Source organism: Vulpes lagopus, chromosome 4 (genome assembly GCF_018345385.1).
Source record: "Vulpes lagopus strain Blue_001 chromosome 4, ASM1834538v1, whole genome shotgun sequence".
Lineage (NCBI taxonomy): Eukaryota > Metazoa > Chordata > Mammalia > Carnivora > Canidae > Vulpes > Vulpes lagopus.
Window position 1 is genome coordinate 101,262,844 of NC_054827.1, and position 27,377 is coordinate 101,290,220.

Here is a 27,377-nt window from a genome sequence, read left to right on the forward strand (position 1 = left end):
ATATTATAACTGCATATATAAACATATATAATATATAATACATAATATATATAAAATCATGGTAACAACAAATTACCTAATTTGTAAAAATGCACACCTGCAAATCATATCTTCAGTAATAAGAATGAGATGGTAAAAAAAAAATTAGTATTACAGAAGGATTCAGTTCCATTTCATTTAGGAAGACAACTCCAATTTTTAGCTTTAATGTAAATTGGACCAAAGAATCTCATCTCACATGTGTACTTCATCAAAAAAGATCTGGGCAACATTTTCTGAAAGGGTTGGAATATTGAAAATTAATTCCTAATTAAGAGAGACACTTTTGTTCAACAAATTTTTGACAAGGGACAATCAAGAGCCTTCTTCCTAAACGTGAAAATATAATTGGCAATTTTCAAATAGTTACGGGAAACAGGTACTATTCCATTCATTTTGCTATCCAGTTTGGGAAAAATACTTTTTTTTAAGATTTATTAATTTATTTATTCAGAGAGAGCAAAAGGGAGGCAGAGAGAGAAGCAGGCTCCATGCAGGGAGCCCGACATGGGACTCAATCCCAGGTCTCCAGGATCACACCCCGGGCTGCAGGCGGCGCTAAACCGCTGCACCACCGGACTGCCCGGGAAAAATACTTTTTAAAAAAAGTTTTCTATCAGGCCTTTCCTGTATCTACTAATATCCACATTATGTTCACAGTCAGGTCATCAGGTAAGTTCATAACCACAGGATTCAGACAATGAGTAAATTTTCTATTATGTATTACTTGATTCAATGGAGAAATGGAAGTCTTTCAAGGGCTCTAGTACATAACAGCAAAGCATTTTACATGCATTTATCTTCTTAAATTTTACAGCTTCTTTAGGAGATATCATTATTATTCTCATCATAAATATGAGAAAATGAAAACCCAGGCCCTAAGTATCTTTTCTCCAAGGTCACAGCTGCCAAAGAGCAGAGCCAAGATTCAATCCAGGTCTATGTAAACTCCAGAAAACGCTCTAACAGACTCTCCTGCCTTAGTAAGACGATCAGGAATCTAAAAGCCCTGCATCAGTTTTCCCAGAGCAGCTAAATCTCTGGTGCCAAACACTAGCCTTGACCAGTGGACCCCGAGTCCAGGGCTACCCCAGGTCAAAAGTCTGGCTATGAAAACTCTTCATTTCACTGTTGGCAAAAAGTGTGATGCGGGAGATGGGAGAAGCCAAAGACTACCAACACTAGCAAGACAAAGAAACCCTGCCACCAATCCCATTGCCTAGTTCTTCCCTCCTTCCTTCCCTCTCTCATCATTCATAGCCATGCCAGGGGCACCACAGCAGCCTCTTCCTCCAACTTTGTCCACACTTTGGGATACATCTTCCTTGACCTTGCACAATTTAAAATTCACATATGCTTCAGAAGAAAATATTTTAAAAGTCTTAGCCCATATATTAATATTTACAACCATTCAGAAACATTGTTATTTTTTAACTTTTAGTATTATTAACTTTTTTTTTTTTTAACTTTTTAAAAATAATTCCAAACTTACTGAAAGTTACAGAACAGCATTCATTCTCTCCTTCATTCCTCATGGTATGACAGCACATATGTGCTATAATCCATACATAAGTTTTAGAATGTTATGCTCTGAACCACTTGGGGGTAAGTTGCATATATCATGCCCGTAACCCTCCATACTTAACAGAAATTCCTAAGAACAAGAATATTTCTTATACGACCAAAGTATAGTTAGTCAAATTCAGGACACACAACACTGATACAATACTTTAAAGTACAAGCCATAAACTAATTTTGCCAATTGTTCTAATAATAGTCTTTAGAGCTTTTCCCCCTCCTTCATACAGAACCTATGCGATCACACATAGTTGTCAGTCTCTTCAGTCTCCTTGAATCTAGGAGAATTTCTGGGCCTTTACCTATCATGACATAACATTTTGAATAATACAAGGCATTTTTCTATAAAATATTCCTCAATTTAGGTTTGTCTGATGTTCCCACACAATTCCTAGACAAAATACTGTATAAGTGATCTTGTATCCTTCTTAGGGTACCACACACCCAGAGGTACCTGATGTTCATCTACCTCTTTTCTGATGTTTATTTTGATTATCTGATCAAAATGTCTTCTAATTTCTCTGCTGTATACACCTATTTCCCTCTTGCAAATAACATATCTGTGGGAAAACATGTTAGACCCCTACAAATACCCTACTCCTCAAACTTTTCCCCTGAATTTGGAATGCCTTCATGATTCTTACCTAAACCAATCTATACCACAACAATTATAAAATGATGGTCTTCCAAGTCCACTACTATTTATTTTCAATATTCCTTTTACTCAATGAGTATTAAGCCATTAATCTCCTTATTAAATATGATGCTCAAATTATTCCTGATTTGGCGAGTGGGACCCCCCTCCCCCACCCTTCCAAACTGGGTCCTAGGTCTTGCAAATATGACTCATCCTTGCTTAGAGCACACTTCCTTACTTTCAGCCCAACAAGATGTTCTAGACTCATCTGGTACTTTTTTATTTTTTTTTAATTTTATTTATTTATTCATGAGAGACACAGAGAGAGAAGGCAGAGACATGGGCAGAGGGAGAAGCAGATTCCATGCAGGGAGCCTGATGTGGGACTCAATCCCGGAACCCTGGGATCACGCCCTGAGCGAAAGGTAGACGCTCAACCGCTAAGCCACTCAGGTGTCCCTCATCTGGTACTTTCCTGAGCCATCCCTAAAATAAGCCATTTACCCAAGTGATTCTGGTTCCCTTCACTGGGGAATAGTATTTAGAAGCCAAGATCTGAGTGGTGGTAGGTGTGCTCATTGCTACTGTAGTGCCATTGTTTTAAGCCATTTCTAGGAAACTATAAACATATGTCCATATTGATACCTCCAATTCCCACAAGGTTCTTCTCTGCCTCTTCTATTCCCTATTTGTTCTTCCCATCCTCTAAGGTAAGAACCTCGGCTTGCAACAATATCAATACATTAATTCATTTGCTTAATCCAAAGTTTCTCTATAGCGCTACTGACAATTTAGAACAAATAAAAAAAAAATTTAGAACAAATAATTCTTTGTTGTGGAGGAGGATGGGAATCCTATGTATCATTGCACATTTTGTAGCACAACTTGACTTCTACCCATTTGATGCCAGCAGCACACCCGTCTAGTCATGAGAATCAAAAATACTTCCAGAAACTGCATATGTCCCCAAGGGGTCAAAAGCCCCCAGGGAGAGAAGCACAATACACACCAAATAGTTTCAGAATTGCCTCTCTTATCCTGTTACCAAAACAAAAACAAACAAAACAAAAAAACAAAAAACAAAAAATCACTAAAGAAGAGCTCTGTATTTGTTTTATACTTCTTTCCCCCCCCCCCCCCCCATAGAATAAGCAGATAAAGTCAAGTACTATGTTCAAAAGTTATTTGGATCAATTCTCTTTTTTTCCCCTCTTCAGGATGGTGGTTGCTACTCTCTATACCACTGGGTTCATTTCCACTTGCATTCAATTTTAGGACTTTTTCCCTGATACTCTTTAATTTTAATAAAATCTTTTGTTCTTATTTTTTTCAATATATAGAACATGAACATGATCCTACAATTCCAAACCATACTAAAATCTAGAATCAGAGAATGTCCACTTTTCCCTACTTCTCTCCCTGTCCCCCCTCTTACAGATAACTAATTCCAACATTTACTATTTTTCCTATTTCTTTTCTACAAAAATAATTTTTCTTACATACAATATACTATATTTATTCTTTTACAACTTTGCTTTTTTCACATATATTGTTTTTCATTTAACAGTTCATAGAAATCATCTTTTTCCACTGAATTTTACTATAACATCTATTGTTTATTAAAATAACACTACAAAAGACTCAAAACCAAAAGCTTGAATTTTTTTTATTTTACAAACTCAATATTTAAAAACTCAAGTGTTGAATTTTTTTTAAGATTTATTTATTTATTTTAGAGAGTGTGCGCATGCAGTAGGGAGGGAGAGAGAAACTCAAGCGGACTCCACGCCGAGAGGAGCCTGAGGGCTTAATCATGACCCTGAGATCACAACCTGAGCTAAAATAAAGAGTCAGAGGCTCAACCAATTGCACCACCCAGTCTCAAGTGTTGAATTTTTTATTAATATTTTATTTATTTATTTATAAGAGACACAGAGAGAGAGAGAGAGAGAGAGAGAGAGAGAGGCAGAGACACAAGCAGAGGGAGAAGCAGGCTCCACGCAGGGAGCCCGACGTGGGACTCGATCCTGGGTCCCCAGGATCACGCCCTGGGCTGCAGGCAGCGCCAAACCACTGCGCCACCGGGACTGCCCTCAAGTGTTGAATTTTAAAAAGGAAAAGAAGCGTAGAGATTCTAGTCCAAATTATTTTTTTTATAGACAAGAAACTAAGGTTTAGAAGTAACAGTCTCAAAGCCACAAAGTTCACCCCAATATACCACATAACTAGCAATTAAATATCAGACAACTATGCTAAATACTAAAAAAAACAAAGATGAATTTTTTTAGAAATCTATCTTCAAGAGAGCCATGTAAATAAACATCAGTACAACGTTACATTCAATGACAAACATAAATTGACCCTTGAACAACATAAGAGTTAGGGAAGCCCATCCCCTCCCTCCACCATGCAAACTTTTGTTTCTCTGAACTTTACTGATAGCCTACTGCTGACCTGAAGCCTTACCAATAACACAAAGCTAACAGGCATTCTGTACGTTACATGTATTATATACTGTATTCTTACAATAAGTTACAGAAAATATATTTACAGAACTATACTGTATTTATTTTTTTTTAAATCCATGTATTAAGTGGACACACACATTTCAAACCTGTGATGTTCAAGGGTCAAACATACATCATTTACATACAGTGAAGGAAGGAGCAGTGAAGCATTTATTGGTTTGTTTGATTTCAAGTTTGTTAATATGTTTACTGGGATATAAGGAACATGGTATGAAAATAATTTTGAAAAACCCTAAGGAGTTAGAATGCCTGGACTAGGGCAAAAGGCATTTATTTGTAGGAAAATGAGAAAAGATGATACTGAAGAAGCAAGCAGGAGATATATGGACTTTATTTTAAATGGGATGAGAAGACATCAATAGTTTTATTCTGGTTTTGCTATTAATTGTGTGACCCTGGGAACGTTATTTGACTTCTCTATGCCAAACAAAATAAACCAAAGATAATAACATATGTATCACAAGTGTATTCATAAGAGTAAATGCAGTGATGTTCACAAAATCCTTATTAGAGTGCCAAGCACATATAAAGTGTTCTATAAATGCTACGCAGTATTTCAGGTCTAACATTCCACAACTCTAATTAATATTTATAAAACACTTCTAAAAATGAAATCTACAGTATCATCTGAAGAGTACAATCTCTGCTGAACAAAGATTGACTATCTTTGTGAATACTATATAGACAACATAAATCATCACTGAAATGATAGGAAAGTTGAAGGACATCCAAACAGTTATTAAAGATATCATTATTAAGGAAAAAAATGTTATACTTCACCATCCTGACTTCAACAGACAAACAAGATACCATTTTCTTCTGCACAAAATTTCTTTCACACTTTTAGGGAAACAATATGCTGCAAAGAGTTTTAAAAAATCCTACATCAATTTTTCCAAATCCTCTCAAATCAAGTGTGATAGCTCTATAATGAACCTCTCTGCTGTCTTTCTCACAGTAATCATGGTAAATGTTTTACAACTCAAGGGATGGATATATCCTCTCCACATAGAAAGAATGCAATAACAATTTCATAGTTGCCCAGAGGCATCATTTCTTTGCCATTTCAAAAGCCTATGTTGGTTAGTTAAAAAAAAATTAATTATAAATATATATTGAAGCTACAAAGTGCAATAAAAAAATCAAAAGAAATTTGTCAATAATTAGAGCCAAGAAAATAAGCATTATTATTTTCCAGTGACATCTAACCAGGAATATGGAGGAAAATTTCCCATCATTGATTGCATTAACAAAAAATCACCTATAATAGTGGTGACATGACATTCATCTGCATTAAACACTTCTTTCCTAAACCTTCATTTTACTTTAAAATGCTTCATGTCCAATAGTTAGAAATAGACATGGATACCAATCTCTGTTACACATAAGTAAACTGCAGCCAGAGACAACAGGAAGCCTACCCAAAATCCCAAAGTTGGTCAGGAATAGAAGTGGGACTGATAAAGGCATCACAATATAATATTTTAAGCAACATTTATACAAGCAAGGATCTCATTTTCAATAATATTCTCAGAGACAAGGACAATTCCCAAAAGGTAAAAACTTTGCATATTTTCAAGACAATCAGATTTCCAGACAGAGAGACACATAAGATCATAAAGAAAATAATTACTCAAATTCAGTGAAATTTGCCCTGTTTATCTGATAAGGTATACTGACTACCATTAGAGAGAAATGTATTTTCAGAACAGCCAAAGGTAAGGAATAAAACTTCAAGTGTTACAATATTTAGTTAATATGTGAAAAACAACAAACGTATCGAAGCACAAATAGGAAATACATACATCCCCATAAGAATATTCTAGCTCCATATAGCATTCCAGGTTATGATCAGGTTATGTCCCATAAGAATATTCTAGCTCCATATAGCGTTTCAGGTTATGATCAGGTTTTCTATAGACACAGAATGTAAAACAATCAGGGAACAAAAAGCTTTACCCTGCATTGCTTTACTAACAAGTCTGTGGCCTTTATAAACAGAAGGAAGATGACTCTGAGTCTAGCCTTTCATTCTTAAATGGAATCAAGACAACAATTTATTCTTTACAGAGTAGAAAGATTATTTTACATAATTAACAAATGCACCCCAAGAAATTCTGGTATATTTCCATTGTACTTCTATCATCAGTGAGTCTTTTCAATTTCAACTAATTTCACTGCATACCCCCAGAGAATTAAGATAAAATTTAAATCCAAATCCTACCTAAAACAGTATTATGGACTTAAGAAAATGTACACTTAACATTAATTGCCAATGAGAGCAATTAATCAATAGTGTTTTTTGAAAATCTCAATTTTATAAAAGAAAGGATTTTAAAGTCTAGCCCGACGTGGGATTCGATCCCGGGTCTCCAGGATCGCGCCCTGGGCCAAAGGCAGGCGCCAAACCACTGCGCCACCAGGGATCCCACTAGTTCATATTTAAAAGTATTCATAAAGGCTGAGTGGCTAGACAGTTTAGAATCTCTGGAAAACCCAAAGGGAATGTGTTCTTTTCCATGGGCCTGTTCTACATGCTCACAAGAAAGACTGGAGAGACAATACAAAAAGATACAAGAGAGGCCCTCTTGGTGACACACAAACAAAATTTTCTCCACTTTTTAAATATCAAGAGTTGTTTACTAGATACAGGACTGTAGGCTACAATCAGGTAAAATTCTCTTACCTCTAGTTTTCAAATCTATAAAATGGTAATAATACATTTTACATAGGGTTTTATGAGAATTTGTCAAAATAAAGTAACTGTTCAGCAGTTGGCACATATCAAGTGCTTTAAAAACTATTATTACTCAACTGAATCCAACTCCAAGTACTCATTCGATCATAAAATTAATAACAGCAACACATGCTTGGCTGCCAGCTATGGAATATCTAAAAAGCAAAGGAGCCAAAAATGAGGAGTTGAGAAGCACACAAAAGATCAATATCAAATTCTGCTAATTTTATAAAATATTTAGAGAAATTAATCAGATATTATAAACCTGTAAGAAACTTACATTTAGAATAAAAGGAAGTGCTAACTATTTAGGAGGAACCTGTCGTTGTCTTTTATGAAAGGAAAAATCATTTCTTAATTTTCCCTGAAAATTCATTATTAAAATACATTGGATTTTCATCACTAGTTATTTACTCTTTTTAACCCCTTTTCATATTATACCACAGCCATCACGATAAATGGACTGGATTTAATGACAAGATTCTTTATCATCTGAGGGGCTTCTGATTACAGACAGAAGTACTTGTCATTCTCTCTGCTTTACTTAATGTTCATTTCCCTTGATATATATGTTTAACTTAAAATTAAACATCATTAGGGGCACCTGGGTGGCTCAGTAGTTGAGCATCTGCCTTTGGCTCAGGTCCTGATCTCAGGGTCCTGGGACTGAGTCCCACATCGATTCCCTATAGGGAGCCTGCTTCTCCCTCTGCCTGTATCTCTGCCTCTCTTGGTATCTCTCATGAACAAACACAAATCTTAAAAAAAAAAAAAAAAGGCAGCCCCAGTGGCTTAGCAGTTTGGCCCCCTGGAGCCTGCTTCTCCCTCTGCCTGTGTCTCTGCCTCTCTCTCCTTCTGTGTGTCTCATGAATAAATAAATAAAATCTTTTTAAAAAAAATTAAACATCATTAGATACTTAGGAGACAATTCAAATTCCTTTAGTTTCAACAACGAAAATAAAAGATGAAGCAAAAAATAAGCTAGAACAATCCAGAGCAAAGAAGTCTAGGACTAATTATTGCTTTTTTCAACCCACAGGCATAAACACAATCTAGGTCAATCATATATTGCTAATGGACTATGCTACTGGGAAGGACAACTAAATAAATTTAGAATAAAACAGTAAAACACAAAAGTGACAGAGAAAAGACAGAAGAGGGACCCAAGTTAACCAACCATGGAACCAACCTAACTTTGAATTTCTTATTAGATAAGGTGGTAAAATTCTTACTGTTTTGGGTAGCTTTTCTGGTGCTTGCAAAGAAAGCATCGTACCCAATGCATACAGGCAAACAGTTTAAGAGTTAGTTACAATCTGTTCCCAAAGAATAAATTATAGATCATTTTTAAATGTTTCAGGTAGGTCATTTTCATAACAGATCATAAATATTCTTTCCTTGATTTATCACTTCATTTTATAACTTTTGTTCTAGACATTAAAAAAGATAAATGTTTGTAAATGACCAAAACCTTTGGAATCCAAGTCAAAATAACAGATGATACAGAAAAGGCTAGAAATAGAAAACATAGAACACAAAATGCTTTATAAATAAATATAGACAAAGTACATATATAACCTTAAAAATCAAAGAGTTTCCTATATAATTCTAAAGAAAGCTATTTCTGATATCCTAAAGGCACCCCAGATACTTCTTTACAAGAAATAATGATGTGTGAACTGAGCCCTTAATTAAAAACTGCTAAACAACAGCAGTGTTGGGATGACAGAAGCCAGCATTCAAAAATGAGCAATCAATTCTTGTAATATACACAGATCATAATTCATATGCAAAATAAAAGGCAAATTAACAAATGACTGTGACAAAGACGAAGTAGGAAATAGTGGAACAGTAAGCTTGGTGATTTAGTTACTCACTGCTTCCTAAAATTCAAGTGCCTTGTAAGACTGCTTCAAAATACTCTCACATCCAACTAAACTAATCAAACTTCAATTATCTGTTTCAGAAAGGTTCTCCTGGCATAGTGAGATTTTTTTCGTCATTGTAGTAAGAATCCTATGGCCACAGCTCTCACTAGTGTATCCACTGACCAAAAGAAACTTGATTACTTTAAAAGCATTCAGTACCTAAAAGACATTCCATCTCAACTAATAGCACAGAAGTAAAGGTAGCTGATAGATTTTTGGTTGTTTTTTTGTTTGTTTTTGTTTTTGTTTTTAGAACGTGCCTCTCAGACTAAGTCTTTCTGCAAAGGGCTTAATGAAAAAAGAAAAAAGAGCACTTACTCTCAAAGTCAGATCATGAAAAAGGAGCTAGACTTACTAATCTTGTCTTTTGCTGATTTTTAGTAGTAACAAGTACTGGCAAGGTAAAAGTCTTGAAATCTCCACTGACTACATGGCCTACAAAATCAAAGCTGTTAAAAGATTTGGTTTGAACTCAAATCTCCAGTCATAGCACGGTACTCTACTTCCAGAAACAGCTACTGCCACCTCTAGCCTAGGCTTTGCAATAACCTAACTAGTCTCAGCAGGCATTCTTATTCCTCTCCAATCCAAGTTCCCCATTCTCACTACAGTGATTTTAAAATGCAAATGTCACTACTATTCTTAAAGTCCAAACCCTTACGTGGCCTAGAGAAGAACCCTGTCTAATCTTGCCCCCACCCCCATTCTCATTCCTTGCCTTCTATTACCTGTAAGTTTCTGGGCATAGGCTTTTCTGTAGTTGCAAAGCTGCTATATACTTTCTGCTGCAGGGCCTTCGCATATACTACCTACCAGCTTGCTCTCTCTTGCTAGGTCTCATCCCAAGCACTTCCCCTTACTGTGAGTTCCACAGATCCATTATGTCTCAGTATTAGCATTATTTCATCCAAAATGTTCCCTAACATCCAAACTATATCAAGACCTTTTAATACACTTTCAGAGCACATTATACTTGTTTTATGACATTTTCCACAACTGTAATTAATTACTTGTACAATTATTCATTTTTCTCCAACCAAACTGTAAGCTCAATGAGGGAGAAGATCAAGTATGTTGTATTTGCCCCCATAACTCCAGCAGCTACCAAAGTGCCTAGTCCAAAACAAATGTTCAATAAACAGCCATACAGTTAATAAATTAATGCAATAAATCGACATATAGAAAGATTTCAGGCCCCAGGTTATGAAAACTCTTTAAGAGCCAATCTTTTGAAAGTAGTCAGTTGTTCTTCATTGAACTGCAAAAGGAAAGGTAACATACCCACTTACCCAATATCTACATGTACCTACAGCTATGTTAGACATTAATGTATGCTATATTCATTTAAAAGCCATGATAATCCTATGGGGCAGCTAGGATTTGCTTCATTTCCTAGATGAAACAATTGGGAGCCAAACTGGCATGTACTTTTCCAAAGTCACAGAAGGAGACACAGTCAAAATTTTGGCTTTAATGTCATGTATAGTATAATAATACAGCATCCCTACTGTAACTATGCAGGTAGTGGCTAAAGAAAGGTTATCAAAACTATGGGACATAGTACATGGATATGATCCATCATTAAATAAGCTGAATTACAAAATCTTTGAGGAGCCATACAGCTTCAACATCATGAGTCTATGCTACTTTTCAGTGAATTTCGGCCAAACTTTGCATGGTTGCACAGAGAAACTAGAGATGTGGAGAAAAAAAAAAAAAAAAAAACGACATTGCATTGTATCCTCTCCCAGTTCAAACAACAGAGAGCAATCTACCGTTACAATGGGCCACGAGCAGTTCTCAGCTAACTTAAAGTGTTCTGACCCCCTAAAAGATTTCCATCTCTCAAGCCCTCATATTTCATATAGTGAGGATGATACCCTTCCCTGTCTACCAGAGATAGATTTTCAATATTTGCAAAGGAACTGCAGCTTTTATCTACTTCCCACTACTCCTCCTGCCGCAAGGTAACCTAAATAAATAAATAAGATTCCTCCCACCTCAGTGCTTGGGAGAATTAAAAGAATCACAATTTCTGGATGACCAACATACAGGGCTGGTAGAGAGGAATGGTAGGTGGGTGTAGTTAGAATGAGATTCCTTCAGTTGCTACTGCTACTTACTGTTTATGCACAAAACAATAACAACTGTATATTTTAATAGATCAATAAAACTCATTGACTTAAGGTAATAGTTCTCAATTTAAATGAATACTAGATTCAACTAGAGAGCTAAAACATATTTTGCATGCATGAACTTACCCTAACTCCACAATATAACTATCAAATCATAATTAAGACTAATGCCCAACCAGGAGTAACTTTTAAAAGCTCCACAGATTATGCTACACATGTCTAGTTCAGAGAAACTGCTTTATTATATAACAACACAAAACTCCTAATTCATTCAAACACTAATTGGCTATGTGTGAGAATGAAGTGACAAAATCACATAAATGAAAAAAGTACTAACTGTATATAGCTACACACTGCACTTAACATATATGTTTATGCTCATTTTCATTAAGAAATACCTTCTCTCCCATTTCTTTGAATTACATGACTTTCTTAATCTTCTTTTTCCCACATCTGATAAAAAAAAGGATATTAGAAGAGTTTTATATTCTTCATATTTCTTCAATGAGGAGGAAAAAATAGTATAAAAAGCAGGGAGAACATACATACTGGTTTAACTGGGACAGCCAGCTTTATGTGTATTGTGCTGGAGTAATTAAGTGACATCCCTCACTCTCAAAAGCATCCTTGTTTGATAATAAATTAGATCAGAAGTAGGCCACTTTTTTTTTCATTTCTATGTGATTTTTTTTTAATTTAGGTATAATTCACATATGTCGTAAATCTCACCTTTTTAAAGTATACCATACAGGGTTTGTTTGTCTTACTATATTCAAAAAGTTGTACAAACACCCCCACTATATAATTCTAGAATATTTTTGTCATCCCTTAAAGAAACTCAATGCCCAATAGCAAATCATTCCCCATTCCTCCCTCTCCGCACGCCTGGCAATAACTTAACGTCTCTATGGATTTGCCTATTTGAGATATTTCAAACAAGGGGAGTCATACAATATGCAGCATTTTGTAACTTCTTTCACTCAGCATAATGTTTTCAAAGTTCATCTGTGTTAAGTATTATCAGTACCTCGCTGCTTTTTTGGCTGAACAATACTGTATTTTATGGATACACCACGTTTCATTTATCCATTCAACAAGCTGAGGGAAATCTGGTTGTTTCCACTCTCTTCTGAATAATGCTATGAAAGTATGTGTGTTTGTGTGTGTGTGTGTGTGTGTGTGTGTGTGGACATGTCATCACTTTTCTTGGATATACAGCTAGGAGCAGAACTAATGGATCATATGGTAACTCTGTAATTGAATCTGTTTGCAATCTTAATAATATTAAGTCTTCTAATCCATAAATACAGTAATCTCCTGTCTTTGCATTTATTTAGGTCTTCTTTAACTACTTTCAAGGGTGATTTGTAGTTTTTAGTATATAGGTATTGTACTTTTGTTAAATTTACTCCCAAATATTTTATTCTTTTGACACTGTTAAAATAGAACTGTTTAATTTCATTTACAGATTTCACTGATAACCTTCTACATTATTCTTAATTTCAAGAACTTTCAATTGTATAAGAAGAAGCAATTAGAAAAGTTAACTGCATTTAAGTGTAAACACCATGGGACGCTTGGGTGGCTAAGCAGTTAAGCGTCTGCCTTCAGCTCAGGGCATGATCCTAGAGTCCCGGGACTGAGTCCCACATCAGGCTCCCTGCATGGAGCCTGCTTCTCCCTCTGCCTGTCTCTGCCTCCCTCTCTCTCTGTGTCTCTCATGAATAAATGAGTAAAATCTTAAAAAAAAAAAAAAAGTATAAGTACCATAGATCCTTTAATTGTGATCTACTAAAACAGGAAGAAAAAATGACCTATACAAGCAAAAAACTCCACTAACTACCCACTTTGCTAAAAGAGCTTTTTGAAAAATCAGAATCAAGCAATATCAAATAATTTTAATCCTAATGTCAGTACTGGCCAATGCAACTACATAACACACACACACACAATGCCCTATATATACTTTCCCTTATAAAATATACAAACAGGGGATCCCTGGGTGGCGCAGCGGTTTGGCGCCTGCCTTTGGCTCAGGGCGCGATCCTGGAGACCCGGGATCGAATCCCACGTCGGGCTCCCGGTACATGGAGCCTGCTTCTCCCTCTGCCTGTGTCTCTGCCTCTCTCTCTCTCTGTGACTATCGTAAATAAATAATTTTAAAAAAAATTTAAAAAAAAATAAAATATACAAACAAAAAAACCACTCATACTGTACAGTAAGTTTGTCAGACAAACTTGGGGGAAACTATCTTACTGTTCATTTTTAATGCAATCAGAGGCTTTTGACCTTACATAATTATCTTTCAGTTACTTTCAATATAAGAACAATCTTCTTTGTTCCCTCTAAAATAGGATGCTTTCATTACTGCTTACAAACAATTAAATCCAGGCACAAATTCAAATTCTAAATTAATTTAAGACTATCATTAAACTACTGTTTTATGGAAAATGACTAAAGCATTCCATTTCAGCCAGAATTGTACATGTTGTATCTAATTACACATTTTAAAAATACAATGATATGTTGTATGAACACAGTAACAGCCACTAGTCACTATTTAAAGAAATGATCCAACAAGGAAAACAAACTTTAGTTCAAATATAGAAATTATACATTCATGGTCATTGCTTGAAAACCCAGCTGTATTGTTCTATGTAACTTTCATAAAGGCAGAATGTACCCTACAAACATTCCCACCTTATTTTATTAAGCTGGTATAAATTTTAGGTAAAATTCAAAAATACTAACATCTCACTGAAGAAATAAGATCAACAAAAGTATAGACCACATTAAGAAAATAATCCCTGACCAACTAGAAAAGGGACTGCTTGAAGAGTCTGTGGGTATAATGACATATTCTGACCTGCAAATTCTAATGCTATAAACCTATCAAAAGAAAGAAATCATTATGTCTCAAGGCCACTATGAATAATGTGGAGGTTGTACCCTGCACATGAGTGCACGACCAAGAGAGAGCAGATGGGGGCTGAAATCTGATTTGTTCTCCACTTTCTAAGCACTGAACGCTCACAGAGGGCAGCATCTACCAAAAATTGGGAGAAGAACCTTTTTCTAGCTTTGTAAAAACTAGCTATGGCCTAGCTGTGACACCTCCAAACAAGTAATTACTTGTTAGAAAGTTAAGGCAAGGGGATCCCTGGGTGGCGCAGCGGTTTAGCGCCTGCCTTTGGCCCAGGGCGTGATCCTGGAGACCCGGGATCGAATCCCACGTCGGGCTCCCGGTGCATGGAGCCTGCTTCTCCCTCTGCCTGTGTCTCTGCCTCTCTCTTTCTCTCTCTCTCTGTGTGACTATCATAAATAAATAAAAAAAATTTAAAAAAAAAAAAAAAAAGAAAGAAAGAAAGTTAAGGCAACTGAAATACAGGATATTGGTGCCCCTGCCTGAAATCGTAACACAGTATCACTTCTTACTATGTATTTATTTAGAATGTTATAGGTAAAATCATGAATAGGCTGGGAAGAGGAGAGAAGTCATGTAAAAATCTAAAGAGTGGTTTAAATATGGCATCTATCTAGTTTGGATTTCTTTGATTAATAACAGGTTATATATTTTTGTATGCTCTGACCCTATGTTTTTTGGATGAGAGACTTTTTAAAAAAAAAATTTATTCATTCATGAGACACTCAGAGAACAGTGGAGGGAGAAGCAGGTTCCCCTCAGGGAGCCCAACGTGGAACTTGAGCTCCGGACCCGGGTATCATGCCCTGAGCCAAAGGCAGACAGACGCTCAACCGATGAGCCACCCAGACGTCCCATGAGAGACATTTTAAAACAAAATGCTAAAAAAATATTTAGGAGAAGCTTAGGAATAAAATGTCAAGAGTCTATTCCTATTGGGCTCTATTCCTGTTAGAGAATATAGGCCTTGTTTTACACAACATGTAATGAAGTGCTAAAAATTATGTACTGGTTACAAATACTGGTCAGTTAAGCATCTGAAATTCACTACAGAAATTAAGTTTGAGGGAAATTGGAAATAATTTTTTTAATGTTAATATCACTGTCTTCATTTCATTGTACAGGGAATTAAAGGGTTTCTAAATTGTAAAACTTGCTTCCTTAAATCAAGAAATATTATTCTAAAATGATATAAATTAATCATGATAAATAATCCTGACTAAATACTGACTAAAAATACTGACTAAAAAGACATGGTAACTTCAAAATTTTTTTTCAGAATGACCAGCCTAAAAATGTGTTTTATTTCTTTCTTTATTTATACACCCAATGCATTGTCATGTGATTTTCAGTGACTCACTTCCTCACTACTTCAATCAGTTCTAAAAGTAGAGAAAGAATACAGTTGAAACTCTTACAGTAGGGCGGCCCCGGTGGCGCAGCAGTTTAGTGCCACCTGAAGCCCAGGGTGTGATCCTGGAGACCGGGGATGGAGTCCCACGTCAGGCTCCCTGCATGGAGCCTGCTTCTCCCTCTCCCTCTGCCTGTGTCTCTGCCTCTCTCTCTGTTGTGTCTCTCTCATGAATAAATAAATAAAATTCTTTTAAAAAAAATTTTTAAAAAACTCTTACAGTAAATTATAAGAATAAAACCAGAAGGCATCCTCAGCTCCTTACAGATGGGCTTTATTAAAATCACTGTTAGAAAGACAAAATTACCCTTATTAAGATTAAAAGCCCGAAGCACCTGAGTGGCTCAGCAATTTAGTGCCAGCCTTCAGCCCTGGGCATGATCCTGGAGTCCTGGGATGGAGTCCCAAATCAGGCTCCCTGGATGGAGCCTGCTTCTCCTTCTGCCTGTATCTCTGCCCCTCTCTCTCCCTCTCTCTCTCTCTCTCTCTCTCTCTCTTTTTTCCAATAAATAAATAAATAAAAATCTTAAAAAAATAAAAATTAAAAAAAAAAGATTAAAAACCCATCCACATAACCATTCATTCCCAGATTAATTACATCTACATAAGAGCAATGTCTTGTCTTCACAGGGGACATGCCAGAGAAATAAAGGACGCAGTTAAGGCAAAGTATAGAAATGAAAATGAAGTTCTAGTCTTTCAACCACCACCAACTTACTTTCCATGTTAATACTCTCTTCATTTGTAAAATGCAGATATTCCAAATACTTTTGTTTTTTTTTTTTTTAAAGATTTTATTTATTTATTCATGATAGTCAGAGAGAGAGAGAGAGGCAGAGACACAGGCAGAGGGAGAAGCAGGCTCCATGCACCGGGAGCCTGACGTGGGATTCGATCCGGGGTCTCCAGGATCCCGCCCTGGGCCAAAGGCAGGCGCCAAACCGCTGCTCCACCCAGGGATCCCTATTCCAAATACTTTTGAAGCCGTCATGATGATTTGTGGAAAAACTGCTTTGCCAATAACTATCCTGTATAAAGATGAATTATCATTACTAGAAACCATATTAACTCTCCACATTATGATTTAAATAATAGATATATTAAAAACTTTTAATCTTTTATTACCTGAATCAAACCTATATATAAATTCAGTTGTATCTTTATTTATAAAGATGAATTATGATTTGGGGCATACCATTATAATCAGAAAATTTCTTTTTTTTTTTTTTTAGTATTTTTTTTTATTTTTATTTATTTATTTATTTATTTATGATAGTCACACAGAGAGATAGAGAGAGAGAGAGAGAGAGAGGCAGAGACACAGGCAGAGGGAGAAGCAGGCTCCATGAACCAGGAGCCTGACGTGGGATTCGATCCTGGGTCTCCAGGATCGCGCCCTGGGCCAAAGGCAGGCGCCAAACCGCTGCGCCACCCAGGGATCCCCACTGCGCCACCCAGGGATCCCCGCTGCGCCACCCAGGGATCCCAGAAAATTTCTTAATGAATGTGGAAAGTAGTTCAGAAATGTGGACAGGCATGTAATGGAATTAGGAATTGGCATTTTTGGTTTTAACATATAATTGTTCATAAACATAAAACATAGGCATTTTACCCATTATATTTTTGTGTTTTACTTTACATAAATGGAATCACAGATTTTGAATTCTCTGCTCTTGGCTTCTTTTAAGAAACATATTTGCAAAACTCGCCTGTATGGCATGTAGCTGTACTTTATTCACTTTTATTGTCGAAAAGTAGTGGGTTATATGAATATATCACAATTTTATTTATTCAGTCAACTGCTGATGAACAACATAATTGAGTTTGAAGCTATTACAAAACCACTGCTACCAATGTTACTTATTAACACATCTTTTAGTGCACAAGTTCACACATTACTCTCAGGGATATACCCATGGAAAGAAATTACTAGGTAATTTCTTACCTAGTAATATAGTAATATTAAAGTGTTTCCTAAAATGGTTTTAATAACATACATTCCCACCAGCAATGTTTAATGAGTTCCCATAACTTAACATCCTCTCCAAAACTTGTACTGTCCATCTTTTTAATTTCAGCCACTTCAGTGGTTTATGATAAAGCCTCTTTAGTTTTCACTTACATTTTTCACATTACTAATGAGATTAAACATACTTTTCACATATTATGAAGTGTCTTTTCATGTTTCTTGCCATTTTTCCATTGTCTCTGTCATCCTGATTTGTAAAAGTGCTTTGAATATTCTGATACATGCTTTTTGTCTGTTATATATTTTGCAAATATGTTCTTCCACTCTGGCTTGCCTCACTGTTCTCCTATTGGTAACCTTACAAGAATAAAATTTATTAATTTTAAGTTAATAAAATGTATCAATTGTTTTATTTATATTAGTGGTTTTTACTACTTTTAAAGAAATCTTTGACCGTTGGAGGATCATGAACATGTTCTCCTTATATTAGCCTCTAAAGTTTTAAAGTTTTAAAGTTTAGCCTTTCATACTGAGATGTACAAATCAATCTCAATTTGATTTTTGCATGTGGTATGGAGGATGTCATTTTTTTCTGTATGGACAACCAACTGTTCTAGTATCATCTGTTAAATAATTCTTTCCTTACTATTCTATAGTGCCAGTTTTATCATAAAGCATGCATCCATGCAAATACACATTGGCCCTCTTCCAGGCTCTTTATTTATTATCCTTGTGGCATTATTTCATGAAACCAATTACTGTAGATTTGTAAGTTTTGAGTAAAGAAAATCCTCTGCTTTGATCTTTTCTTGCAAGACTATTCTTGGGCCAAAAAATTTCCTTCAAAACACAAAACGAAAACAAACTAATGAAAAGTTTATAATATTGGATAAAAACAATCCTCAAATGGGCATGGATTATAACCTTCAGAAAGATATAACTTTAATGGGCAACTAAATTAACCCTACATAAATAATGTTCTGGACCAATGCTGACAAAGCTTTAAAAACAAAAAAACAACACTTCAAAAGGATTTAGTTGGTACCAAGTAACTTCTATGAATACAAAGTTTAACACTACATAAAATAATACAAAAAAAATTCTTCACTTAACAATCTCACACCATAATGTCTAAGATCCATACAAAAATTAGAGGGAATGAAAAGAAGCAGGAAATGTACCCCATACTAAGAAGGAAAGTCAACTGATGTAAAGAAACTCAGGAATTATCGATCAAGTTAGTGGAATTAACAGATAAAGGGCATTAAAGCAATAATCATCAATAAGCTCTACATGTTAAAACAGGTAAGGGAAAACAGGAACATGATGTGAAGAGAAATAGAAGAAATAAAACTTCAGAGATAAAAAGTAAATATCAGAAATAAAAACACACTAGATAAGATTAAAAAGAGAACATATTGCAGAAGATCACTGAAACTAGAAACATGACGATATTAACCATTCAAAAAGAAAAAAAAGAGGAAAAAAAGTACAAATGCTGAGGCAGTATCAAATGTATAAAATTCCCTCCCTCTCCTCAAAGAAAAAAATAAAAACCCACACCTGGGGCAAGTGAGCTATTTGAAGAAATCATGCCAGTATTTTTCCAAATTAGTTTAAAAAAAAAGAAAACAAAACTCAAGAAAACCTAAGAGGGATTTTCTCAGAGAAAACTGTACTAAGGCACATCATAATCAAATGACTAAAACACAATCATTGAAAAAGTCTTAAGACCTGTCAAAGAAAACAGAAAAATTACTGGGGGTGGGGGTTCGGGGGGGAGGTGCAGAAGAAGAAAAACAGCAAAAGTCTCTATCAGAAACTATGCAAACTTTTTCAGAAAGGATTTCACAACATTTTATCAAGGATAAAAGAGGGCGATCTCAAGATACAGAACCCAATTCATTAAGAGTATAGTAGAAAATTAAATATGCATGTAACTAATAGTAGAGCTCCAAAATGCATGCGTGAACCAAGAAGTGAAAGGAGAAACAGACAAATCCAGTTAAAACTGAAGATTCCACACTCCTCTCTCAGCAACTACTGAAACAAAGACAAAATCAGAGGAATAAATTTTGAAAAACACTATCACCCAATCTGACCTAATTAACATTTTTAGAAAGTTCTACCTCAACAACAGCACAATACACATTCTTAAGTGCATACAAAACATTCACTGACAAAGACAACATTCTGCACTTTATAATAAATATACAAAATATGTTTTTGGACCACCACATAATTAAAAACTTATTAGAGAAATATATCTAAAAACCAAATATTTGACAATAGGTCAAAAAAAATCACAAAGGAATTTAAGAATTCTTTGAACTCTATGTAAATGAACACAAAACAAACTTTGTAAAATGAAGAGGAAAATTTTAATAATTGCTCCTTTAGAAAAATGAAAATCTCTAATACCAGAACAAGAGAGGGGATATCACTATAAATCCTTCGAACATTAAAAAGAGCAAAAAAATAGAATATGCAAATTTATGCCAAAAATAAGGCAATTTACCTGAAATGAACAAATTTACTTGAAAGACACAAACAACTGAAAGTTATTCAAGAAGAAGTACTATAAATCTGAATTGCCCAAATCCAAGAAATTGAGTTCATAGTCTAAAACCTTCCCACAAAGAAACTCCAAACACAGAGGTCTTCATTATTGAATTCTACCAATTAAAGAAGAAGTAACACCAAACACATGAAAACTTTTCCAAAAGAAGAAATCTTTCCAACTCACTCTGTTATCCAGATACAAAAACCAGACAAAGGGACACTTGGGTGGCTCAGCAGTTGAGCATGAGCCCTTCAGCTCAGGGCGTGATCCCAGGGTCCAGAATAGAGTCCCACATCAGGCTCTTTGTGGGGAGCCTACTTCTCCCTCTGCTATGTCATAAATAAGTAAATAAAATCTTAAAAAAAAAACAGATAAAACATTGTAGTAAAACTACAAACCAATATCTACTATGAGCAATGATGAAATATATAAAGTGTACACTTTAATATATAAAGTATAACAAAGTCATGACCAAGTACAAACTATCTCAAAAATGCAAGATTCCTTGGTTTGATACTCAAAAAAAAAAAAAAAAAGTCAATGTAGCTAACTATATTAACAGATAAGAGAGGGGGGGAAATGTGATCATCCAACAGATGTGGAAAAACTGGTAAAAAAATCAATAACCATTCACAATAAGAAAAAAATTCTCAGCAAGCTATGAATAGAATTCAATCTCAGAAAAGGTATCTGTTAAAAATCTATAGTTAACATCATACTTGTGAAAAACTGAATGTTTTTGACCTAACATCAGGAGTAAGTCAAGAATGTCAGCTCACCATTCCTATTCAACATTGCATTGGGACTACTACTGCAATAAAGCAAAAAAAAAAAAAAAAAAAAGATAAAAAATTTAAAGGAGTCTTTATTCACAGACAAGATGATGGTCTACATAAAACATCTGAAGGAGGGGATCCCTGGGTGGCGCAGCGGTTTGGCGCCTGCCTTTGGCCCAGGGTGCGATCCTGGAGACCCGGGATCGAATCCCACATCAGGCTCCCGGTGCATGGAGCCTGCTTCTCCCTCTGCCTGTATCTCTGCCTCTCTCTCTCTCTCTGTGTGTGTGTGTGTGACTATCATAAATTAAAAAAAAAAAAAAAAAAAAAAAAACATCTGAAGGACTGGGGATCCCTGGGTGGCTCAGCGGTTTAACGCCTGCCTTTAGCCCAGGGCATGATGCTGGAGTCCTGGGATCGAGTCCCACATCAGGCTCCCTGCATGGAGCCTGCTTCTCCCTCTGCCTGTGTCTCTGCCTCTCTCTCTCTCTCTCTCTGTCTCTCATGAATAAAAAAATCTTAAAAATAAAATAAAAAATAAAAATAAACATTTGAAGGACTATAAAAAATGTCACTGGAACAGGGAACCCGGGTGGTGCCAGTGATTAAGTATCTTGACTCTTGGTTTCGGCTCAGGTCATGATCTCAGGATCATGAGATGAAGCCCCACATCCAGCTCCATATGGAGTCTGTCCCTCTCTCCCTCTGCTCCTCCTGCTCGTACCTTCTCTGTCTTTCTCGCTCTCTAAAATAAATAAATCTTTAAAAGAAATTTACTAGAACTAATAAGGAGCTTGGCAGAATCACAAATTACAAAGTTTAATACAAAAATCCATTATAAGCCTACAAACAACTGAAAACTGATTTTTCTTTACATTACCACTTACAATAACATAAAAATACAAAACAGAAATCAACTTAACAAAATAGGTGCAATGCGTTTACACTGAAAACAAAACTTTAAGAAGAACTAAAGACAACTTAAACAGAAAAAGGCACCAAGTTCATGTATCAGAAGACTCAATGTTCTTACCAGGTCAATTCTCCCCAATGTAGTCTCTATGATAAAAGCATTCACAACTGAAATAACATTAAGCTTTTTTGTAAAAACTGACAAGCTGATTCTAAAATACACAGAAGGAGGGGCACCTGGGTGGCTCAGTGGTTAAGCATCTGTCTTCAGCTCAGGTCATGATCCCGGGGTCCTGGGACTGAGTTCCGAATTGAGCTCCCCACGGGGAGCCTGCTTCTCTCCCTCTGCCTATGTATGTCTCTGCCTCTCTCTCTGTGTGTGTCTCTCATGAATAAATAAACAAAATCTTTAAAAAAATAAATAAAGCTACAGTAATCAAGACAGTGCAGTATTGCCAGAAATAGATACACAGATCAATAAAATGAAAAAGCCCTAAAAAAGACTCACATATAATTGCAAGTTGATTTTCAACAAAGGTACCATGGTAATTCAACAGGGAAAAATATAATCTTTTCAAAAATGCTTCTGGAAAATTTTGATTTTCATATGCAAAGAAATCTTATCCCTTACCCTCATACTATATGCAAAAATTAACTCAAAAGTGGATCACAGACCTAAAATATAAGAGCCCAATGGAGTTCCCAAGACATAAGGGAAATGGAAAAAAGGTAGAAAACTTTTTGCCCAGAATTTTGCCCAATCTCTAACCCAAATTAGGGCAGAATTATAGGGGTAACTAATCTGAAGCTCTTCAGTCAACATATGAATCCATTCAAAAAGAAAGCATTTCCCATCTAAGTACTCAAAGTAACTCCTAAGCAAGTGGTTATTAACTCAAGCACAACCCTCAGAGCCATAGAAGCCTGCCATGAAGAATAAGACACTGTATACATCCATAGAGCCTAGCTGAAGAAGCTTCATAAAGGATTCCATTAAGTTTAAACAGGACCCAAAATACAACAGTTGAAGTTTATGCCCACAGCCATCCCTGAGGTTCACAGAAGGTGCGGAGTTCTGCAACTTTGGGCATCAGAATGTTTAAATTCCAACAATGCTTTAACTCGAATCACTTAGTTTTGAACCATTAGTAGACAAAAGTGTAAGTAAGATTTAAAAAAAAAAATTCAAAGATTTACAGGAGACTAACCAAGGTTTATACTTTTTTTTTTTTTTAAAGAGGGAACAATGTTTTTTTTTTTTAATCTATTTATTCAGAGAGAGAGAGAGAGACTGAGAGGCAGAGACACAGGCAGAGGGAGGAGCAGGCTCCATGCAGGGAGCCTGATGCAGGACTCGATCCTGGCTCTCCAAGATCAGACCCCGGGCCGCAGGCGGCACTAAACCGCTGCGCCACCGGGGATGCCCCCCAAGGTTTATATTTAAAAATGTGAATTAGACTCTATTATTCCCAACCTGCCTTGTGTGTTATACAAGTTCTGGACTGAAGGATACTTTGCTTTCATTGAAAAAATAATGTCTGTTTTCCTAGTTCCCCAAACTGAAAGATATCAGAAAATGGGCTCTTCCTCTGTCAAAGTTTAACAAGATAAATACATAACAAGATAAATATAATGGTATCAGTCAGTTAAGTGCCCAACTCTGGATTTCAGCTCAGATCATGATCTCAAGGTTGTGAGACAAGCCCTGGATTGGGCTTTGCACTGGGCATGGAGCTTTAAGATTCCCTCTCCCTCTGCCCATCCACACCTCACTCCCCTTTTCCCCTCCTTTTCCCCCTCCTCTCTCTCTCAAAAAAAGAAAGAAAATTTTAAAAATAAAAAAATTTTAAAAAGAAACTGGTATCAAGATAAAATAACAAAGAACTCATTTATTTAAGTTTCTAAGTTTTTAATACCGCTTAATACTCAAAAAAATGTACACTTTATGTTAAATAGCAAAACTATTCTTAAATACAAAAAAAAAGTCAAGTACTACTCCCAAGCTTTTTACTGATATAATCATCAGGCATGATCGATGACGTCTAATATTTAAAATGTTAATTTAAAATACACCAAAAACTATTCCTTACTAATATTTTTCAAAATTATATTAATTCAAAATACTCTAATATAATTAATTTCTTTTCCATTTTGAATAAAAGGAGAAACTCAGATGAAGTTTTCAGTCATGAAAACTTCTGAGGAGGACTATATATCTTGCAAATTGGAACCATTAACCTAGACCAATGTAAGTCTTTAAATCAAACAGCCTACTCCAGGGCTCTGCAAATATGGGCCTAGGATTTAAGGTAGAAAATTCAAAGTTACACACACACATAAATCTACATTTTAAAAAATCTCTTAACTCTGCTTAATTTTTTTCTCTGACACTTCCAAAGATATTTCTAGAAATATTTGTCTACACCATCTTTCATTTGAAAATCTTTCTCAGCTTATGTCTATTTCATGTACTCAAATCCACCCTTTCTCCTATGTATTATTAGAATAAATACAGACTACTTACTTTAGATTTTTTTTCTTTTAAATAAGGGTAATTGATATGGAAGATGAAGTGGGAAAGATGAAATAGGATTATCTTAGCAACATCAGACAAAATATGTAAGAAACTGTCAGTATACAAGGCACTTCAAGTAGACTTTATAAATTTCTTTAATCTACATTAAACCTCAAAATAAACTCCAAAAAGACTATTATATTCAAGCTCACAAGACAGTCTGATTTTTAAAAAAGGAAAAAATTTCCATTGTGTTTACTTCATAACATAGAAAAATGAAAGATGTCTTACTAGAAATGACGTTATCAGCAAAAAAGTGCACTTAGTATGACCCTTGCAGAAAATTCTTCTTTGTTCCTTTTTCACAAAACGCAGTTCCTAAATAAAGAAAAAAATATATATGAGATGGATTAGTGAATGTTCTTAACTCTAAAATAGAATTAAACATATGTTTTGTCATTCTAAATTCCAATTTTCAACAGTATGTGTGGCAGATAGCTCCACAACTACCTGCTGAATAACAGGAAAATAAATTTTTAAAAGTCATTTGTGGTATATGTCTAATAAAAATATACTGTTAGCCGACTGACCCATTTTCTCAGGAAGTATTACTTAAACGTTCAGTAATATTCTATGTACTCTTAGATTCACAAATTAGCTATCTAGTCTCATTTTTCTGCCCTTTATTATCACATGATATGGTTTACATTTACCTGGTACATACTATACAGACTACTTAATTTATGGTTTGCTAAAAGAGTTGAAAGTATTCACTGTATCACATTCTCCTTTAGAAAATTGTCAAAGGGTCAGTGATTTTCATTGCCATAAAATATGTTTGTATTCAAATACAAAGTATATACTTGTAGCTTTTACAATCTTTTATAGGGAACAATGACATGAAAATAATGAACATAAAATGCCCAAAATGGACATTAAAATGATCAATGTCAATAATTCATATTAAAAAAAAAAAACCACTGGTGAATACTAACCAATGGATTAGTACATAAAGAATAATCCAGTTTGCTTGGAATAGAAGCAAAGCACTTAGATAAAAAGGAAAGATGGTAAAAGCACTCCCTCCTCCTCACCCAGATTGGCCAGGACCAATTACCATGTTAATCCAATAATTTAGAACTGCATGACTCGATAATTCTACCAACCCCTAAGTAAATCTGTTACATCATATAAAAATAATTTTTCCATGGAAATTTTGAATCTGATTCAGCAACATTTCTTATTGTAATATTGTAATTTTATTTCTATTTCAAATGAATACCTCCTCTAGAAGGGGGGAAAAAAACACAAACTGCCAAATATTTTTGTATTAATGAATTAAGTATTAAAAGCCTGAACTTTAAGACATACGTACACACAAATAAGCTTTTTTTGCAAGGTTAAAAACAGCTTAAAAACTGAATTGGGTTTTTAATCTAATTATACTGAAATGTAGAAAAGTTCCTTAAATATAATTTCACTACCAACTTCTAAAATCCAATAATTCAAAGTGAAACTGTTATTCATGGGTTTTCGATCTAAACAAAACTCAAAATGTATTTAACATCAGCTTTGTGTCAGTGTCAAGAAAGAAAGTTTAGCAATGTGACCTACAAGTAAATAACCAATTTAACACAAATTTGATACATCCTGGTATTATTTTCTTACATCAAAAATTCATTCTCGGTTGTATAAATTAACTTGACAACTTGTGTCTTGTACAAAGTTCTCAAACAGTGTCTTCTAAGAGGAAATATACTAAAAATCAAACTCTTTTATAATAATCATGAAATATACTCTCACCTTCAAACTAAAACCAAAACTAAAATGGTGGTGCTGTATCCAGTTATCATTAAATTTCACATATTAAACTTCCAAATCTCATTGCTTCTGTCCAGGCTAGACAACCTGTACCTCCAACTGTTATTACTCCCAAATCTGGTTCCAACCAACCTCCTCGCTCCCTCTATTTTTTTTTTTTTTTTAAGAGAGAGAGAGTGCAGGCATGTGTATGCACAACCAGAGTTGGGGAGGTGGCAGAGGGAAGGGAGACAGAAAATCCTAAGCAGGCTCCACATCCAGTATACAGCCCAATGCAAGCTGATCTCACAACCCTGAGATCATAACCAGAGCCAAAATCGCGAGTGGGATGCTAAACCAAGTGAGCCACCCAGTGGCCCACCTACTTCTAATCAATCTACATTGTTGTTAAACTGGACTATAAGCCATTTGCCCAAACTGTCAAACTGTGTAATTCTGTTCACATTTTTACCTCTGCTGGAAACAATGTTCCCCCATCTCTTAAACAATCTTCCCCAGTTTAATTGCACCTTCCATGATAGCAGCCTCAGGAATACTCTTACTATCACAATCACTTCTGGGGGGGGGGGTAAGAAGGGGCAAATTATCACTCTTAGTTTTGTTAAGTATGAGTCTCTTCTATACTATATGCTTTTCTTAGAGAAAGAACTTTGTTCATTTTTATATCCCCACTATCTAGTTAATATCTGGAGTAGAATTCAATATAGTACATTCAGAACATAAGCACTAAGCATTCAATATATTCTAGATACTCTTCTAGGTGCTAGGGATAAGTCCCTATAATCTGTGGCTGACCTCATGGAGCTTACATTCCATGAGCTGACCTCATGGAGCTTATATTCTAGGAGGGAAGACTTACAACACACAGTGAATAAAGAATATGCAATATGTACAGCAGGTTATAC

At 35.3% G+C, this 27,377-nt stretch overlaps 1 protein-coding gene across 2 annotated transcripts in view; it reads right to left on the bottom strand.

The window, feature by feature from the left end:
• The window catches only part of MEF2A (myocyte enhancer factor 2A), a 165,365-nt gene that overhangs the window by 108,477 nt on the left and 29,511 nt on the right, over nucleotides 1-27,377 (bottom strand). For both annotated transcript variants that reach the window (XM_041753227.1, XM_041753226.1), the window contains one exon: nucleotides 24,943-25,029. The gene's annotated coding sequence lies outside the window, so the exon portion shown is untranslated. The remainder of the gene's footprint in view (nucleotides 1-24,942; nucleotides 25,030-27,377) is intronic.